The following is a 7,906-nucleotide window of genomic DNA, read 5'->3' on the forward strand; positions in this document are numbered from 1 at the left end:
CTGTAGGATCATGATGTCTGTCTGCTTTACATCCTTGATAAATTCAGGATCAGTGCTCTTCAGCCCAAATGCTGACGAGCCCAGACCCTGAATGTTCCACATACTTATCTTTAGAGATCTCATTGTTATCGTTTGAATTATCTTTGCAATTTGTTATTGTTTTCTGGAACTGTATCAAATTAGTGTCGGACATTTACATCATCAACAGAAACAAGTATTGTGCTGGGTTTTTGTCTGTCGCTGTGGGTGATGGAAGTTCAGCTCATAAGCCGGGTGCAGATGAGGTTCAGGAGCTGCCGGATTTCTCCCAGCTCCAAACCGCTCGGGACTGCTGGTCTGGCCAGGGCTGCGGCGTAGCTGTGCAGGAGGGGCTCGGTCCGGCTCTGCTGTTGTGCTGGGTGGGGAGAGGTTGTGGTTCTGGTCTGGTTCAGCTGCTGGTCTGGGTGAGGGGCATGGGGTTGGGCGCTGGTTCTGGTCCTGTTCGGTCGTTGGTCTGGGTTGGAGGGCTGTAGGGTGGTGCTGGTTCTGTTCTTTGTGGGTTGAGCTGGTCTGGGTTGGGGGTGTGGGTGCTGGGGCGTTCCTCTGGTAGTCCTCCTGTTTCACTCTGGGGTGCTGTTTGGGTGTCTGCCCAGTGTGGTGTCTTTCAGAGTTTTTGTGAAGAGTCCAATGGTCTGTTTTTTGAGGTGTTTATGGTCGTGTAGATGCTGTGGTCCAAGGGTGGAGTGATGGGCCAGGTAGACGTTTGGGAGCAGGGTGCAGCACCGTGAGATCTCGGCATTGATTCTCTGGATGGTGTGGTGCTGCTCGTCCTGTCTCGGCAGCAGGGTGGAGATGACAATTCGGGCGCGAGGGAACTCCTGTCTGGCCCTCTCTGCCACTCTCCTGATGGACTGGGCCACCTGCTCCCTCTGGGTCCTCAGGTCGTTGGTGCCGGTGTGGATGATGATGTGCTGAGGGGCTCCCAGTACCGACCTGGACAGCAGCTGCAGGGCCTTCTCTGTCGTCGGACACCAGAGGTTTGCTGTTTGTAATCCCGGGAAGAGCCTGTGCTCATCGATGTAACTCCCGTTGGAGTCGATGAGAAGAGCTACTTCCATGCGTCTGCCTCTGGTGTCCAGTCTGCTGGAGGGGCGCTGTGCTGCCGGGCGGGAGGCTGCTTGGGGGGGTGCAGTGTGAGATGGAGTTGGGTGGGGCCGGGTGTGTGTGTGGGTCACCCTGAGTGTTCGGCAAGGTGGATGTGCTTTTGGGCAGTAGAGTTGTGAGGGGATTTGGGGTGCCAGGGGGTGCAGTGGGTGTGGTGTTTGCTACGGTGGGGGTACTGGGTAAGTGGGAGTTGGTGGTGGGGGTTGTAGGGGTGTCAGGTTGTGTGGAGGTGGGTGTGTCTTTGCGGGTTGGGGGTGGGTGTTGTGTGTTGTGTGTTTTGGGTCTCAGGGCTGTTCTGTTGCAGTCCGGGCTGCAGTGGGAAGTAGTGAGTTTCCTCAGCTGGTCTTTGAGAGTCTTGCTTGTCCTCTCCGCGAGCTGCAGCTACTCTCTCAGCTCTGCTACTTCCGACTGCAGCTTACTGTTGTCCCGCAGCAGCTCTTCCATCTGTGCCCTGAGCTGTTTGTTGGAGGTTTTACATTCGTTCCTGTGTTTGTTAACCTCGTCTCTTAGCTGTTGTGCTGTCTGCCCCTCTGTGAGTCTCCCCAGCATCAGCTCCTCGAACTCAGTGAAGTCCAGCTCCAGAGCAGAGAGTTTCTCTCTCAGGAGGCGCACTGTGCTGTGGTCACAGGGGGGTCGGTGTGGGCTGTGTGTGTCCGGGTGGTGTGTTTCCGTGTTGCCGAGGGCTATACTCTTGCTGGGCTGTTCTGTGGCTGAGGCTGTGTTTGTGGGCTCCGAGTCAGGTGGAGCTGAACTCTCTGGTGTGGCGGGCATCAGGCTGCTGGGTCTCTCTCCTGTTTCTGGGGGAGGTTTCTCCAGGTCGGCCTGTGTTTTAAGGTCTGTGAACTTTTCCTCGAAAAGCTCCAGAGCGGCCTCACTGCCCTGTATCATCACTGTACCATTGTGGTAAGTGTTGACAGTCAGGTCAGTGTCTTCTACCTCGCTGTCGCCCCCTATGGAGATTTGCCTGCCTTTGCTGATGCCCCTTCTGGTGGTGTTTGTATAATTCTTACACACAGTTGTGTGCCAGGCATTCGGATGCTCAGTAAAAAAGAGCAGGTTGGTTTTTATGTGTTTTTCTCCTGCCTGGCAGTAGTCAGCAATGAGGGTCTCTGGGTTTTTCTTCATCCAGGAGTCTTTGTACTGTTTCCTGGTCTTAATGGTTTTCACGTCCTCAGGGTACTGGAGTACTGTGCTGAGGGGGCAGGGCTGGTCCAGTGGGGCTGTGTTCTGCTCTGTACTCATCTTGCTTCTTTTAAATACAATGGGCCCAGGTGAGAAGAGCAAACAGACGGCCTGGCTCGGGGGTTTTGAATACAATCAGCCCCCTGTTGCTTGGGAACAGGTTCTTCAACTTTGGCCTTTTGAGTGTAATGGGCCCAAGTGGTATTTTGTTAAGTTTAAACTTTAAGGTAACTTTTTCTAAAGACTTTTTAAACTTTTATCTAGCAAAGCAGTTCAATTTTTTAGAGGCCTCTTCAAAAAAGGAGAAGAAAGAACAGGGCTTACCAGGTGTTTTTCGTGTTGATGGCTGAGTTCTTGGCTTCTCTTGATGCCACTTGTATTTTCCCTTTCCTTCTTGTTTCCTTTGGTGTACTTTTTCTTTCTTTCTTTCTTTCTTGTCTTCTTATTCTTATTTCCTTGTTTTAATTATTCCTTTTCTGTTTGTTCCTCTTAATCTCTTGAGGATTTTTCTTTTTGGAGTTTTTCCTCAGGTCCTTTATCCTCAGGTGTAGCTGTGTCTTATAGTAGATCTTCAGTTTTTTAGATGTTTGCTTTGTTGATTTTTTTTTCCAACGGCAAATTATTTCTTTACTTCTGTAGTTTTCTTTAGTTTTGTTAGATGTTGCCTTATTCCTAGACTATTTGTTCAGTTCCAGAAAACAATAAAATCTCAAAGAAATTAGGAGCTCATCTTCTGTGCTGCCTCTCTCTCTCTCTCTTCTCTCTCTCCAAGTCCAGTCTCTCTCCTGTGTGAATGCGCTGGTGGGTTTTTAAGTTACTTGACCGACTAAAACTCTTCCCACACTGACTGCAGCTGAATGGTCTCTCTCCTGTGTGAATGCGGTGATGCCTTTTTAAGTGACTTGACTGACTAAAACTCTTCCCACACTGACTGCAGCTGAAAGGTCTCTCTCCTGTGTGAATGCGCTGGTGGTCTATTAAGTTGCTTGACTGACTAAAACTCCTCCCACACTGACTGCAGCCGAATGGTCTCTCTCCTGTGTGAATGCGGTAATGTCGTTTTAGGAGGTGCGAGTGACTAAAACTCTTCCCACACTGACTGCAGCTGAACGGTCTCTCTCCTGTGTGAAAGTGCTGGTAGGGTTGTGAAATGCTAGACTGACAGAAACGCTGCTTCTCCCTGTGCCTTAATGGCAGTTTGTCCACTCCATCTGAGCAAGGCCTTGAGTGATTCTTCTTCATCCCCTGATCGTGCTGGGGTCTCTTATTCTGCAAATGCTCCATGGAATGGTCTTGCTCTGTGTGCTGAAACTGAGATTTGTTTTCTCCATCGTGTCCCTCAGTGTGCTGCTCACCATTGTGAATCATCTGGGGCTCCTTCTCCAGCTCTCTGACACTTAAGCCGTCCAGTTCATTCAGCTGTTTCTCTCTTTGCCCAAGAACAGACATACTCTCCCGTTCATTAAAACTTTCAACAATTTTCCCAGTAACCAGATTATTAAACCTGTGTGTAAACTCAACAGAATCTAAGGGATCATATGATTGTTTTAGACTCTGCAGTGACAGTCTCTCCACTTTAACAGAACAAGGCCTAATTATTATCAAGCCCTGTAGGAGCTGCTGTTGCTCCTCCCTGTACTGACTCTTCTCTGAGTACTGTGACTCAGTACTGTTCTCTTCACCAGGTACATCAGTCTGCTGCTCTGCAGGGTCAATTGACTTGGGATCCATATCCTGCTCTGTAAGCTTTAAAACATCCAGTTTTTCACTGTGGTCTTGTACAGAGACGCAGCCCAGTTCATTACAACCTTGTGTAATATTGATTGTGTCCAGATTATTCATCTTCTCTGTAAAATCATCACATACTAAGAGCCCAGGCTCTCTCTCAGGCTCTGTCTTCATCATGGGTACAGAGTCCAGATCCTCGACACTCTGTCTGCTCTCTGTGTGCTGCTCACTAAGTGCCTCTTTCCCTTCTGCGGCAGTGAGCTCTGTCTCCTGCATCAGACTGGAGCCCCACTCCTCCTTACTCTGCTGCTGTTCAAGAGGAGCCCTTACCCCAGCGTCGGAGAAAACACTGGCCTCTGAGCCTGTAAACACAGGACAAGAAGACACGACCTTTATAAGAATAAACTTTATTTTATAGTTTTATACCTATAAAGAGGTGGCTTCTCAAAGCATTTTACAGAATGCCAACAACAAAAAATACACAAAATTAGCACGATGAGAATACACAGTTAGAGGAGAGAGTAGACAGTGGTACTAAGTACAGTAGGAGCAGAGGGGTACAGAACAGTTAAATAAAGGCTCTTCTGAAGAAAAAGTTTTTGAGTCTGGATTTGGAGTTTAGAGAAGGTGACTCTCCGATATCCTTAGGGAGAGAGTTCCAGAGCTTGGGGGGATAACAGGTGAAGGCCATGTCACCCATACAATGTAGACGGGCTTAGGGGACAGTAAGGAGAGCAGAATTAGAAGAGAGAAGGTTGTGAGGTGGGGAGTAGGGTGATAACTCAGACAGGTACCGAGCCATGGAGAGTCTTATAGGTGAGCAGGAGGATTTTAAAGTCGATATTAAACTTGACAGGAAGCCAGTGCAAGGACTCCAGGATAGGAGTAACGTGATCATTTGTACTAGACCTGGTCAGGATTCTGGCTGCTGAATTTTGGACATACTGGAGTTTGTTCAATGGGGATTTAGAATCCCCAAAGAGTAGAGCTTTACAGTAGTCGATTCAAAATTAGACAACACTTTTCAGCCACAGTTAGTGATAACACAGGGCGTAGTCGAGCAATATTTCTGAGGGGAATGAAAGATGTTCTGACAACATTCTGCACATGTGGGTCGAACGTCAAATATCATCCACAAGTTTTTCCAATTTAGACTGAAGCTCAAGTACAAGACCATTTACAGATGGAGTTACACATTGGTTGTACAAAGTTGATGGGTGGTGCCAATAAGCAGGACTTCAGTCTTGTCTCAGTTAAATGAAGGACATTTTGAGTCATCCAAGTTTTTATATCAGGGATACAAATAAATAGAATAGAGACAGCCACATCAGTGTCAGGTTTGATATGGATGTATATTTGAGTATCATCAGCATAGTAGTGATAGCTGAGGCCATGTGATCTAAAAAGCTTTAAACTACACACACGCATACAACGCATACAAGTGCACTCACAATCAATTTGGGTTGTTTAAACATAGTGGAATAAGTGGGTATAAGGGCATATTCTGATTTAGCTTCGTCAGAAACCTAACTACCATGTAAAAAGTCTACTGTGATAATATCACAATTACATTACATTTACATTAACAGTGCACTGAGAGAGAGAGGGGTTAATACAGACACACTGACTGGACACTACAGTACATTAACACTGCATTGAGAGAAAGGAGTTAATACAGACACACTGCACACTACAGGACATTAACACTGCACCGAAAGAGAGGTTAATACAGACATGCTGACTGGACACTACAGTACATCAACACTGCATTGAGAAAGAGAGGGGTTAATGGAGACACACTGACTGACTGGACACTCCAGTACATTAGCACTGCAATCAGAGAAAGGGGTTAATACACACACACTGACTGACTGGACACTCCAGTGCATTAACACTGCACTGAAAGAGGGGCTAATACAGACACACTGACTGGACACTCCAGTACATTAACACTGCACTGAGAGAGAGGGGTGAATACAGACACAGTGACTGGAGACTACAGCACATTAACACTGCACTGAAAGAGGGGTTAACACAGACTGACTGGACACTATAGGACATTAACACTGCAATCAAAGAAAGGGGTTAATACAGACACACTGACTGCACACTACAGGTCATTAACACTGCATTGAGAAAGAGAGGGATTAATAGAGACACACTGCACATTACAGTAATTTAAACTGCAGCGACCTAGCCCCGTGAGCTAAAGAGAGATCTCTCTACAGCCCAGTAGCTGTAGTCCTGCTATCACAGGGAAGGGCGGTGACATCACCTGCTCTGGTACGCCGGCTCTTACACAGTGCCTGTCGGCCGTAAGCGTTACAATACTTTGTTAGAACGCGTACTGATAATGAGAATGTTTACTATTGTGAGATGTTTTCTTTAAAATAAAGTTTGTTGTTTAAAAAAATCTCACCATTGAGTTAGTTATAGACACTGGTTTTTAACACACACACTCTGACTTCATACAAGTCGCCACACTGACCTGAGAGCTGCAGTTCCGTGTCCATTTCTTCTTTTATTTCTGCAGTGACTTCACAGAAGAGCGTGTGTCCAACACGATCTGTCTGTCCCTGATCTCCTCCTGCTCCCGACTCCTTCTCCCACAGCTGCAGTCTCCACTTCAGGCTCTCGTTTTCCTTCTTTAGCTGCGCCATTTCACTCCCGACACTGTCCTCCACACACTGTGTGATTTTAATCACGGCCCGTCTCACCAGAGTTTGGACGCTGCGGAGTTTGTCTTGAAACTCGTCCTCAGAGTCAGAAATTCTGTTTCCAAAAACTTCTGACATTTCATACACGATCGACTTGAGCAAAACCTGCATGAAAGAGTCAAGCTGGGTTTGCAGATTTAACAAGCACTCCGCCATCCTTCTTCAGAGTCGATCAGAAACAAAGGCTGACTTGCAATGTTTAAACAGAACTGCTTCTTTATTTTTATTCTTCACAGATTCTGTTGTCAGGGCTGTGCTCTGTTCAAGCATAAACACAGTTGACAAGATGCTACCTTTTCAGAAACTGGAGTTATTAAAAAAACAACTTTCTTCTTTATAGAAAGAAAATCATTCAAGCACCCACAGGTATGCTGTGTCGCGCCGTGTGATGACGTCATTCGTTAGCGCGGCCGCGACTTCAAAACAATCGAGAAGCGGAGCTGAGAAAGAGGAGTTTCTGCAGCCGGATATAAACTTAACTGCACCTCCTAGCGCCACCTAGTCAAGAGGAGTGAATCACCTGCGACTTGCGCCGTTCGTAAGTGTGAATTTTGTGAAACGGAACAGATTTATTGTTTTGCCCTACCACAACGAAAACGTCTCCCTTTGCAGGTTTTTGGTTAAAGAAAAAAAATGCTGTAATATTCGTCCCAGCTGGCAGTATTTATTCTGCACCATAAGCAAGATTTGTATTTCATATTTCGCAAATTGTATGCATTTCTCGAAAAACACGTTGTCCCAAGAAAGGAAATAAATACTTCCATTAACAAAATCAAGCCATATGTGATTGTCCTTAATGATACATTCTATATGACAAGACAGGAAGAAACGCACCTCAGGATTCCAGACACAGGATCTCCTGTTTATTGAGAGAAGTTTTAACCATCTGTCAGTTTTCATGTCCAAGGAGCTCAATTTGCATTCCATGTACAACAGCGTGTCCTCTACACCCGCCACTGAAGCACAGCACAGGCTCAGCATCTTGACATCTCCCTAACAGAGACACACAGAGACCTTTTGGTGGGCAGTGGCTCAAAAGGGGAGAAGAGACAATTTCTGGAGCAGGATTTGTTAAGTTGGAGTATTCTGGACACAAATCAGTGCCCGCTTATATTTCTATGTTTTTTTAATTTTAC

General features: G+C 46.6%; 1 pseudogene; it reads right to left on the minus strand.

Annotated features, from left to right (window-relative positions):
* The window catches only part of LOC138242482 (zinc finger protein 271-like), a 372,248-nt pseudogene extending 365,113 nt beyond the window's left edge, over nucleotides 1-7,135 (minus strand).
* Between the last annotated feature and the right edge of the window lie 771 nt (nucleotides 7,136-7,906).

Source organism: Lepisosteus oculatus, chromosome 14, assembly GCF_040954835.1.
Source record: "Lepisosteus oculatus isolate fLepOcu1 chromosome 14, fLepOcu1.hap2, whole genome shotgun sequence".
Taxonomy (NCBI): Eukaryota; Metazoa; Chordata; class Actinopteri; order Semionotiformes; family Lepisosteidae; genus Lepisosteus; species Lepisosteus oculatus.